The 13,124-nt window shown below is 38.2% G+C and overlaps 1 long non-coding RNA gene across 1 annotated transcript in view; it reads right to left on the reverse strand.

The window, feature by feature from the left end:
• LOC138173867 (uncharacterized) overlaps positions 1-13,124 on the reverse strand; it is a 96,813-nt gene that overhangs the window by 8,145 nt on the left and 75,544 nt on the right. The window contains exons 2-3 of the long non-coding RNA XR_011171554.1: positions 2,178-2,438; positions 521-661 (exon numbers count right to left, since the gene is read on the reverse strand). This is a non-coding gene — a long non-coding RNA (uncharacterized lncRNA). The remainder of the gene's footprint in view (positions 1-520; positions 662-2,177; positions 2,439-13,124) is intronic.

The following is a 13,124-nucleotide window of genomic DNA, read 5'->3' on the forward strand; positions in this document are numbered from 1 at the left end:
GTTGCGAGAGTTGTGGAAATATAAGCATACTGATGCATTTGGGGTGGGAAAGAACTGTGAAAAGGTCTAACTACCTTAGAAAGCAATTTGGAAATTATGAGAAGAGAATGAGTAAAATATCAATATCTGAAGATCTACAGCTTGGCATATACCCCAAGAAAAGCAGATAAGCAAAAAGAGGCCCCATATACACTAAAATATTTGTAGCACCACTTGTTATATTAGCAAAGAAATGGAAACAATACAGATGTCCATCAACTGGGTAATAGATGAAATTGTAATACATGAATGTAATGGAATATTACTATGCTATAAGAAATGATTGATGTGATAAAAACAGAGAAGCAGAAGAAGGCTTATATTAATTGATGCAATGGAAAATAAACAGCATAAGAAAACAATATACCCAGTAACTACAGCAATGTAAATGGGAAGAACAATAATAATAAAAATGAAACAGTGCTATGAAAATATAATAATCAAACTAGACTACAAAAAAGAATTATGAGAAGTCACTCACCCATTTTTTCATTGCAGAAGTAGGGAACTATGGGTGGATAACACCCCATATAGTTTCAGATTTTTTGTCGTTGTTCTATTGATTCCTTTTGCTGAATTATCATTCTCTTCTTTTTCATTCTTTGCAGCTGGAGATATCTCTCTTTTTGGATGGGGGTAGAAAGATACCACATGAAATGTAGATGATATAAAAACAAAGGATATCAATAAAATTTTATTTTAAAAGAGGATCATGGATTCATAGCATGTCAGAGCTGGAAGGAAGCTTAGAATCATGAAACATAGAATTTTAGGCCTGGAAGGGATCTCAGCAAACATTTTGTCCAATGATTTCATGATACAATTAGAAAAAGAGAAAAGAGTTGAAATGTTTGCCAAATATCACATAGCATATTACTGGAGGAAAACTCAGGCCTCCTGAATCCCAAACTGGTGTCCTTTCTATTGCATCATGATAACTCCCTAAATTTTTGAAAAATAAAATAAAACAAAAAGGAACTTTATATATATATATATATATATATTCCTTCACAGAATGATAGTAGTATACTATCAATTATATATGTCATGATGGAAAGAAGCCTGATTAGGGTCAGAAACCCTGGAATCAAATCTTTACTACTTGCGTAACAAAGGGTAAGTTATTTAAATTCCTTGGTTCTTAGTTTCAAATATAAAATAAGGAGGTTGGATGAGATGGCCTCAAAAGTCCTTTCTACCTGTAACTCTGATTCATCTGATTGAACAAAAGGGAGAAAAACAACCAAATACCAACAGAGTTTAAAGCTTCCAGGCCAGAGATTTCAAAGTCAGAAGTTGAGTTGTTTCTCTGGACTCTAGATTAGAGTTTCTTTCAAACTCTTTAATGCATAATCAGTTAAAATGATGTTAGAGTTTCAAAATTGCTACAAGATGGTAATAAATTCTTTGTGTGGACAATTTTTCCACTTGGTGGTAAAACTGGAAGGTCTTATCACTCTTTTATAACTTTCCATATAATTTTTATGAATGCAAACATGAGGCATCAAAGTCTACAGGCTGAGAATGTTTCTGCATGCCAGACCAAGTGGCAAGATGAAGTCCTAAAAACATTCAGACTCACATCTGGTTTATGGTCTGGGTAGATGACTTGGCCTGAGAACACAGCACAGGAGTATATTGGTGCAAAATAGGGCTCAAATTTAATAATCGAACTTGGTTACTGAATACAACTATAAAGATGGAAGCAATGAAAAGTGTGTATTCCATGCCCCCCACCTATAACATAACAATGGGAAATAATATAATGGAATACAAGGAAGTCTTCGTTTATTCATTCAACAAACATTCATTAAATATCTTCTATGTGCTCAGTGGTAAGGAAGAAATAAAGGTAGGTAAGAACCATCCCTGCCCTAATATGGTGAAATGGAAAGAGAGCTGGATGTGGATTCAAGGAACACAAGTTAAAATACTGATTCTGATGTTTATTATTCATGTGTCCTTCAGCAAGTTTTTAGAGCCTCGGTTTTTTAGGTCTCAGTTTCCTTATCTGTAAAATGTGGGGGTTTAACTAGATTAGTATCTGAAGTTCCTTCTAGCACTGAAACTTGGGGTCCCTCTTAGTTCTGTGGATTCCTATTTCTTCATCTTAAAAAGTAGACACTTAAAGGACCTACCTCCCGCAGCTGTTATGAGGATGGAATGAGATAATATTTGTAAAGCACTGCTTACCACAGTGCCTGGCACACAACAGATGCTTTATGAGTGCCTTTATCCTTCTTTCCTAGATCATCCACAGGTCTGTTTTCAGCATGAAAATTCTGTGTTCTCTTGCAATTCTCTCACATGTCATGGTTCTTATTCAATGGAATCCAACAGGACATTTTTAAGCCCCTAAATGATCTATCCAAGGCCTTCAACAAGGACCAGGCTGCCTACTGGAGATAAAACAATAAAAAATAATGCATTTTCTTCACTTGAGGAATTTTAAATATCCTAAGAGAATATGGCAAGTGCATAAACATGGATAATAAAAAAATAGAATAAGATAGAGATAAAGAGAAATCCAAACAGAGGGCTCCAGGATAACTTGAGCCAGGTTGAGAATGATGTGTCAAGCCTTATAGGATTAAAAGGAGGATTAATATTTTCTTGGGGTGGGGGACAGCATGCCATGAAGCATCAGCCCTTTTCCCACCAGACCAATACTGTCTGAATAACGTAATGGTAAATGAAAACAAAACCCAGGGTTCCTGTTCCATATATAGTGTCTTAAAGTCCCTTGCTCTCTTCTAGCTTTGTAGGCTACATGACAGGTAAGAATTAGACAACTGAGATGGACCTTTAAGAGAAAGATTTCAAAAGACAAAACAAAGATGAATAGTTGTCAAGACTTGGTGAATGGCCTGCTCAAATGCATGGGAGGAAGGAGAGGTCAGGACAAGAAGAGGGAACAGAGAGTAATATAATTTGGCTATACTTTAGAGTTTGTGAAAGGAATTATTTTATCTAGAAAGATAATAAGAGCTCAATTATATAGGTTTTGAAACATCAGGCTAAAAAGTTTCTACATTATCCCCTAGGCAATAGGGAGCCATTGAAGCTTTTATACCTGAGGAGTAACATATCCAATCCTATGATTCTATAATTGTAAGGCTCCTTCTTTCCAGATATAATAGTTAGTGTTTTGTGATACTGTTTTCATGTTTAGCTCTAACATTCTAATATTCTTAGCTCCGTTCCCTCTTTATTGCTCTTTCCTCCCATAACATTAGTTCATTTATGTTTCATCAGAGCAATCCATATGGTAGCTTTCTCCCTCCTTCTTTTGCACCTGATGGCTGACTGTCTTCTGGATGAGACACAGTAGAAAAGACATCTGACTGAAAAACGATCCCCTTCCCTCAAATATGTCCTAGATTGTTAGGCCTTTCAACCATGCCTTCAGTAAGTGGCTTTCTGATGAACTCTGAGCACTTGCATTATGGTAAGGTCACTGAGCCCTGTGACAAAAGGCAGCTTCATATCTAGCAGCTGTGAGTGGCCTCAGTAGAAAAGGGATCTCTGACAGAAACCAAAGCATCCTTGCCCCATTAACTTACAGCTGTCAAAGCACAAAGGACCTTGTCTGGGGAATGCCCTCGACCCCTTCAGTTCTACATGTGGGATCCCCATTCATGTGTAGTACAAGTTGCCAAGGTTTGCCTGACATTAAGAGAAAAGTACCTCAATCCTCATTGGAAATGTGTTGCTTAAGAAATGTATTGAAACCTGTGTTCTTGTAGTCATCTTGTTTACATCTTGCAGGTTTCATAGATCAGTTCAATTTGGGGAGTTGGGTCTTAAATCACTCTGTTTCATTGATTCAATTTGTCTCTATTCAGTCTTTGGTCAAGATTTTTTTTGATCTCTGAATATAATTCAAATACAGCTCAGGTCTAGGACTCCACAAATGTTACTTAAAAGTTTCCTAGATTCTGTTCAAATATTCAAGGGTAAAATGCATATATTGGGTACAGAAACAACATTTCTTCCACCCCCTAGAATATATAGAAAACACAAAGAATTCATAGTTCATTTTTTAAGTGGTAAAATTATTCTCTTGCACTAACTAATAAGGCCCACCTTTGCCTATGGTCCACTAGTTCTCCAAACTCAGAGGACCACCCTGCAGAATTGTGCAGAGGCATTCAGGGAGTCCCTCTTTTATCCCAGAGACCCAAATATGTGTCTAACCGTATATAGAAGGGTTTATATTCCCTTGGAAAGAGGGAGTAGCAACCTCTTTTTCATCAGACCTATACTGTGTAAATAGTAGAGAGGTAAATGAAGACAAAATCCAGGGTTCTTGATCCCCATATAGTGACTTAGAGGCCCGTGCTTTCCTCCAGCTCTGTAGACGACATATCAGATCCTCTTTTTTCATTGAAAGGCTGAGTTCAGGGAGCCCCTTCTCTCCACAAGAGGCTGACTGACACTACCCAGGAAGTCTCCTACTCTCTCCAAAAAGCTGGATCCTAGAGCTCATGTATTTGGGGATGTTTGCAAGGAAAAAAAAAAAAAAGGCTGGCACTGGAATGAACTCCTTATCTATTGCTAAAGGGCTAGATTCAATAATTGTGACATTCAAAAAATCCCCACCTAGCCCCATCCAGAGGGCTGGGGTTCATAAACTATTGATGCTCCTCTAGAAAATTGGGGTTAAAGTATTGCTACCCCTTGAGATATCAATGGAAACTGCGAAAATTGGAGAAATATTCAATGCTCATAGTTGGGCTGTGTTATTCTAATTTTAAAATGACAACACTACTAAATTTACCGATGTATTATTATTACTGATCAAATTACTGAAGGAGCTAATTTTATAGAATTAGAAAAAAGATTCATTTGGAAGAATACACATTTAGGCCCTCAAAGGAAATAATGAGAAAAGATATGAATGAAGACCAGCATTACCAGATATAAAATTATTTTATAAAGCAAGAATCAGCAAAACCATTGGGTGCTGGTTTAAAAAAAAAAAGACAGAAAAATAAGACCTACAGATAAGAAACAGAAAGAAGTGAAAACTCTAGCCCAATGCTTGATAACCCATAAAACATAAAATGGGAGAACTCCCTTTATGGAATGACCTACTAGGAAAATTAGAAAACAATTTGTCAGAAATGAGGTTTAAGTCAACAACTTATACCTTATACCTTTACCACAATAAGATCCAAGTAGATGAGTAATCTATATAGAAAAGGTCTCACCAATAAAAATTAGAAAGGACTATTAGTAAGTACCTTCCACACCTAAAGCTGTGGAAGGTTAATTCTTAATTGAAGAAATAAGAAAGAATATTTGAAAAAACAAAAGAGACAATTTTCAGTGAAGAATATTAAAAAGTGAGTAAAATGAATAGAAATAGAATTATAAGAGAAGTGGTAGAGTATGAAAAATAAATATTACCAATAAAAATCCAATATCTGAACTATATTGGGCATTGACATAAATTATACACACAACTATATATATATATATATATAAAACACATCATTCTCCTATAGTTAAATGGACAAAGAATATGAATGTAATAGCCCCTTGGGGCCTTGGGACCTTGGAGAAAGCCCAGATTACCTAAAATGGAAGCAATCTGCTTCTCTGTATTGCCCCCACTGCATAGGTGGGAATAGCCTCCTTTGATTGCATAGTCAGAACAGATTGTATCTTTAAAAACTGCCTCTTTTTTTTTGCTTTTTGGAGGGGGAAAGGCAGGGCAATTGGGGCTAAATGACTTGTCCGAGGTCACAAGGCTAGTAAGTGTGAAGTGTCTGAGGTCACATTTGAACTCAGGTCCTCCTGACTTCAGGGCCAGTGCTCTATTCATTGTGCCACTTAGCTGTTCCAAAACTGCCTCTTTTTTATTCTCTCTCTATCCTGTTGCCATCTACAGGGGGAACCTCACAATGGACTCACAGCATGGGGACAGGCACTGAACTAATGAAGGGAAAGGAGGGTTTCCTTTCCTTCCCAGTTCCCTTTGAATCTTATGCCTGGGGTGTGTTGTCTTATTTGGTTTCATTTGTCTTCAGTTCCAGGTGAAAGCAGCAGCCCCAAGTGACCAAGATTCTAACCATGGTGACCTTAGAGCCAAGATTTCAAAGAGGGATGTTTAAGTCAGTCAGCCTGGCAGGGAATCCTGGATTCAAGAGACCCTAACCTAAGGGGGATTTGCGACTTGGTTCTGGGGACTGTGTTCTATAGGAACTGGGCCAAACTATGAGCTTAATCCCTTCTACAGAGATTGATGTGGAGTTGGGAGATTAAGCCTTGTGTATTAAGGGGAGTACTTTGCTTCTATATTTTCTAAAACACTGTTGAAGTAAATATTTCTTTATAAAAGCAAACCTGTGATTAGTTAAATGGAACTAGGGTGCAAGGGACTATCTCCTTGTACTTGGGAGAATGCCATTAGTGGGAGCTGGAGCCATTTGCAGAGGGGCCTAGATACCCTAAATCTCCTGTACCATGGAATCCTGGGGGAGGGGCAAGATGGTACCTGACCCTCAGGTTCAGTATTACGCCAGAAAGGAAAAAGAAGGGAATAAGTGGGAAAGGAAGTATTTATAGAGCACCTACTCTATGCCAGGCACTGTGCTAAATGCCTTTCAACAAATATTATCTCATCTGATCTTCACAACAATCCTGCAAGGTAGATGCTATTTCCTTTTTTTACAGTTTAGGAAACTGAGGCAAACAGAGGTTAAGCGACTTCCCTAGGGTCATACAATCAATAAACATCTGAGGATTTGAAATCAGACCTTTTTTACTTCAGACCCAGTGCTCTAATTCAATGGGCCCCCAGCTATCTCTGTTAACATGAACAAATAGTTTTCAAAAGATTGGAAACGTTGACCACAGTAAAATATACTCCAGGGACAGCTGGGTGCCACAGTGAATAGAGCACCAGCCCTGGAGTCAGGAGGATCTTGAGTTCAAATCTGGCCTCAGACACTTGACACTTACTATCTGTGTGGTCTTGGACAATTCACTTTACCCCTATTGCCTTGCCTCCCCTCCAAAAAAAAAAAAAAACCATACTCTAATTCACTGTTAGTGAGAAAAATGTAATTAAATTAACTACAATTTCTACCCTACACCAAGCAAATTGTCAAAGATGACAGAAAATGAGAATGGTCAGTATTGGGGGAAAAGGAGATAGTATGGAAGAACAGACATAGTAATGTTCTCTTGATAGAGTTATAAAACAGTCAAACTATTCTGAAAATCCATTTGGAATTATTCAAGAAAAGTGACTTAGCTGTTCATATTCTTTGATCTAGTGATTCCACCACTGGGCATATATCCCAAAGAAGTTAAAGCCTAAAACAAAGGTCCAACGTATGCTAGAATGTTCACAGCAACTCAAAGACCTGGAAGCAAAATAGGTGCCCCATAAATTGGATAATGTCCAAAAAAACCCGATGGCTTATTACTGTAATGGAATATTGTTTTGCAGTAAGAATTGGTATATATGAGGAATTCATAAAAACATGGGATGATTTATGAACTGCTACAAAGCAAAATAAGAAGAATCAATAAAACACAAGGACTACATGCAAATGAAGATACCGTGAAAAGGAAATTCCTCTCCTGGTAAAAAAAAAAAATACAGACAAACGAATGAAACCAAACAAACAAAAAATAAAGCTTTCAAAGAACATCAGAATGAATCATGCAAACCCACTCGAGGCAGAAAGGCAGGGAACAAAGAAGATTGTATGCATTGGCAGATGTGGTCATCCTAGTGAATGTTTTTGTTTAATTGTTTTTATTATCACAAAGGAGAGATCAGTTTGGAGAAAGGGGTACTGAAATGATTTTGACATAAAGATAACAGGAATCAGTAAAATATCTTGTTTTGTTTTTAATTTCTGAGCTGAGGAATTTATATTTTATCCCAGACACATTAAGGAGACAAATGACGATTCTCCGTCAGGGCAGTGACACAGTCGGTCCAATGCTTTACAAAGATTATTTTGGGAGCTGTGCCAAAGGATAGATTGGAAACAGGAAAACCAATTGATGGAGTGAGAGTCCATATTAGAGTTGGTAGCTGTGTAAGCAGAGAGAAGAAAACAAGAAAAGGGGGGATGTGGATAAGAAAGTCTTATATGATTAAATCTCTTTGTACCTTTCAAAGTGCTTTAAAATACATACAGTATTCCCTTGTTCCAGACTAACTGGAGAAAAAAAAAATTGCAGCTGTCATCTTACTAAGGCCTCCCTAAATCATAACAGATCTTAAGTGCCACGGGATCAGAGATCTGGTGACCTCCCACCCCTTGAAGCCTCGTATAAGGGCTATGAAAGCTTGTGCAATATTTTCAAATCAGACCTCTATCATTAGCTTACTTTTCCCTTTTATCAACCAGCAAGTATTTGAGAGCCTAATGTGTCCCTAACACCTGGCTCGATTTTATAAACTCATATTTTATCATATGTACCCTCCCTGCCTTTGATAATATGCAACATCACTTTAGCTTGACAGTGTAGACTGGACTGACTCTTCTTTGCCTCCCTCCCCCATTCCCCACCACAACCTTTCTTGCCCTCGGCAGAATGAAGAGTATCATAAGATCAAAGATCCAGGGCTAGAAGGGACTTGAGGCCCCAGAGCTCAAGCTCCTCATTTTACAGGGGAGGAAATTGAGGCAAACAGAGGTCAAGTGACATGCTCAAGATCACACAAGTAGAAAATATCAGTGGTGGCATCTGAACCCATACCTTCTGATGCCAGAGTTCATACATTTTCCCTGTAACATGATACCTCTGGTTCCAACTTTCTTTGACTTGACTTTTTAAAAAAAAATATGTTTCTACCTACAGATTTGAGCAGAATAAAAACTTCTAAAAAAAATCCTTCTTCTCCATAGCAAATTTCACATTTCTTTTTCAACTGATTTAAATGAATATTTCAGTTGGCCTGAAGAACAAACATATGGTATAGTCCAACCAAATTGAATTTAAAGCTATAACTCCATATTGTTAGATAATCATAACAATATCTCCTTTAATCATCACAATCTGGTGAGGTAGGTAGATATTATTCACATTTTATAGATGAGTAAACTGAGGCACAGAGAGGTTAAGTGATTTGTCCAAGGTCATACAGCTAGTGAATGTCTGAGGCAGTATTTAAACTCTGGTCTTCCTGACTCTACCCACTTTACCACCTAAATAAATATGAGATATAAAGTTATCTTAGTGCTCATGCAGTCAAACCTTGAAAGGCAACATGGTCTGGAGGACAGGTCACCGGTCTTGGAGTCATAAAGACCTGGATTCAAATCCCACTTCTGACACTTAGCTGTGTGACCCTGGACAAGTCACTTAACTTTCTCTATACTTCAACTGCCTCATCTGTAAAATGAGGGAGGTTGTTTTCTTTATTTTTGCTTTTTTTTAGAGGGCAATTGGCATTAAGTGACTTACCCAAAGTCACACAGCTAGTAAGTGTGTCAAGTGTCTGAAGCTGGATGGATTTGAACTCGGGTCCTTCTGACTCCAGGGTTGGTACTCTATTCACTGTGCCACCTAGCCTCCCCTAGGTAAATTGTTTTCAATAGCCTCTCAAGATCTCTTCTGGATTGAAATCTATGAATCTAGAATCCTCTCATTTAACAGAGTAGGAGACTGAGTCTCAGAGAGATGCAGAGATTTTCCTAAAGCCACAGAGCAGTGAGTGACAGAGTTGGGTCTTCTGATTTCACAACCAATGCATTCCCCACTCTGCCATGGCTGCCTTCAGGAGTCCAGGGCTGTCATCTTCAGTTTTTCTTAGCCAAAGCAATTTAGGGGCAAATTGATTTGGGAGGTATGATGTCTAAGTCTGCTTTGCATTCATTCTTTAAACTCTAAAATACAGCATCATCTTCTCTTCTTGCTCCACACCATTTCAAAACTACCAGTTCTCGGTTCACATGCTCTGCCCTCCAGGCAGCCTGATTCTCCTAGAGGGCTTCCTCAGAATTTCCCCTCTCCTCTCTCAGAACTTGTTCAGAGCTACTTTTTGCACCTCTAGTGGCTTGTTACATTACATTGCACGTTTTGGTCATCCGTCCTGATGCACCACATTCTATCCATGTCTTTACACAGTTAGGTCCCCATCCTTCAAATGCACTCCCTCCTTACCTCTACTTTTTAGAATACCTACTTTCATTCAAATATCAGTTCAAGCATCACCATCAACATAAAGCTTTTCTTAATCTATCTTACTGCATATGAAAGTCTCCACCACCCCCCCACTCCTCCACTTCCCCACTCCTCCACCCACTCCCCACCCTGCACAAATTACCATTCACTCATTTTTGGTATCGTTCAATTGTTTTCAGTCTGGTTCAACTCTTCAAGACCCCATTTGGCAGAGATACTGGAGTTCTTTGCCATTTTCTTCTCCAGCTCATTTTACAAATGAGGAAACTGAGGCAAACAGGGTTTAGTGACTTGCCAAGGTTACACAGCTAATAAGTGTCTGAGGCTGGATTTGAACTCTGGTTTTCCTGACTCCAGGTCTTGCCCACTATTCTATGCCAACTAGCTGCCCTATTCTCTCATTTAGCATCTACATGTTACATGAATAAGTTATCTCTTCTTATATTGCATGTACTTATGTGTGCACATGATGTCTCTACTTATACTGCATGCACTTATATGTGCAACTGGTATCTCTTCCTTTAGAACGTTAGCTCCTTGAGGGCAGAGACTGATGCATTTCTGTCTTTGTATCTTCAGCACCTAGTGTAGTAACTGGCAAATAAGAATTGCTTAATAAATGCTTTTTGATTGATTAATTGACACTAAATAGTAAGCTCCATGAAGGAAGGGACCTGTCTTATCTAAAAAAAAAAAAATGTATTTCACTATGCATGGAGCATAGCCCTCTGCACACAATAAGGGCTTAGAAAATTTGTTGAACTAAACAAAACTGAACTTATTTTTTTATTCTGATATAAACCCAATTAAAGCTGGTATAAGACACTTCCTTCTTGCGGTCTCTACTTCAAAGTTTAAAACCCACTGTATATTCACTAGAAATTCAAAGTCTGTTGCATAGCCTAATGTTCCTAATATGAATCAATACTAAGAAATGCTTAGATAAAGATTTGTAGGCCAAAATCTTCAGGCAGCATGTTCCCTTGAACACCTACAGGGATATCCCTTCAGCCTAATTTATCAGTGGCAAACATTTGCAGGTGGCTTTCAAGGTATCCTTCTCAATCACCTCTGATCTTGTCAGCCTTCTGACTTGAGCACCCAGCCATCATCTATGATTAATTTTTACTGTCTAACTCATTACCTTACACTTCTTTACATTAAGCCAGATGAGTCACTTATCAGTCCATTAGCCTTATCTAGGCAAAGTACACGGGTCTAGTTTTCTGTGTGTTCTCTCTTGCCCTCAGCAAAATGTAATTGTGCTCAAAAATTATTTTTCTCACAAGGTGCAGGTTAAATGAAATCCCATTACAGTCATTTTCTTTCAGACCGCCTCAAAAATTACGTTTTTTTCTGAAAAAAAAAATAGTTTCTATGTCAACATCAATAACACAAATAACAATCCTCGTTTCTCTAAGAATATTATTGATTGAAAACAAAATGGGACCTGGGGGGTCATTTAGTGCAACCTCATCACTTTACAGATGAGAAAACTGAGGCCCAGAGGCATTAATTGGTTTGTTCACAGCTATACAAGAAGCAACAGGCAGAGAAATTTGGGTCCTATGATAAGAACATGGAACAATGGAAAGGATGTAATCATTGCAGTTAAAGGGCCTGGATTTGAATTCTATCTCTGCCATATGCTGCCTTTGTGATCTTTCCCAAATCACTTAACTTGCCTGAGCCGAAATTTCCCCATCTATAAAATGACAGGGTTGGACCAGATGACCTCTCTGTTTCATTCTCGTTGTAAATCAATTATTCTGCTCTCTAAAAGCTCTTCTAACACTAACTTGTATTATTCTATGATACCATAATCAACACACACAATACTCTGCCCTGGAAAAGACACGATATTTAGACAAAACATGGTCTGTACGTTTACGTAGGCTATAATCAGAAAGGGAAGAGAAGTGACCTGTGCAAGGTCATGTAGCTCCAGAATATTGTTGCTGTTATTATTCTGGTTCTTCTCTTTCTCCCAAATGCATTTTAAAAGCTTTTCGGATCCAGACAATTATTACAGGAAAGAAGGGAAAGAAATCCCAAAGATAAAGGCTGCCATATGGCTTTACTGCATCGGACCAGGATAGAATCAGGGCAGCAGGAGAAAAGAAAATCTCACCCGACCCAGACATCTAGTGTGTTTCCCTAGCTAATAAACCAGAATAAATCACATTTTTATCACAAATGCAAAATCTCAAGGAAGCCTCCAGTATGTTTTCTCTATCTAATAATAAGTAAGCACTGCTGGGCCCAGGGAGCTGTGTCACTGCACCCTCTCCCTTTCCATTACTGAAGGGTCCCTCTCAACTTTGGACCCATATAAATGCTTCAGTTCTTTATTTTCCCACTCCAGAGCCTGGAGGGGGGGGGAGGGATTGCTTAAAGTTTAAGTTTAGCTTAGGGCAGCTAGGTGCAGTGGATAGAGCACTGGTCTTGTAGTCAAGAAGACTCATCTTCCTGAGTTCACATCTGGCCTCAGACACTTAGTAGCTGTGTGACCCTGGGCAAGTCATTTCATCCTGTTTGCCTCAGTTTCCTCATCTATAAAATGAGCTGGAGAAGGAAATGGCAAACAGCCAATAAAACCCCCAAATAGAATCGTGAAAAGTCATGCGTGACCAAAAATGACTGAACTACTAAGTTTAGCTCATGTATGGGATCTCCTCAACAGGAGCTATAGGAAGGTACTCAATGTATAACATGAATAAAAAATGGCATAGCTATGTATTTCCTACTTATAAAATAAACACTAAACATAAACATTCACAGAATGCATTAACTTGACTAATCAGTATCTTATAATTCATAACTTGCTATGTGGGAAGGACTTAAACATCACAATGTGAAGAGTTTAGTAGAACTACTGAATAGACATTTTATATTTCATTTCAGTGTTAAATATCCAAACATTTCAC

Source organism: Petaurus breviceps, unplaced genomic scaffold, assembly GCF_028583685.1.
Source record: "Petaurus breviceps papuanus isolate PSGF00001 unplaced genomic scaffold, PetGlider_PUasm1.0 66, whole genome shotgun sequence".
NCBI classification, from domain to species: domain Eukaryota; kingdom Metazoa; phylum Chordata; class Mammalia; order Diprotodontia; family Petauridae; genus Petaurus; species Petaurus breviceps.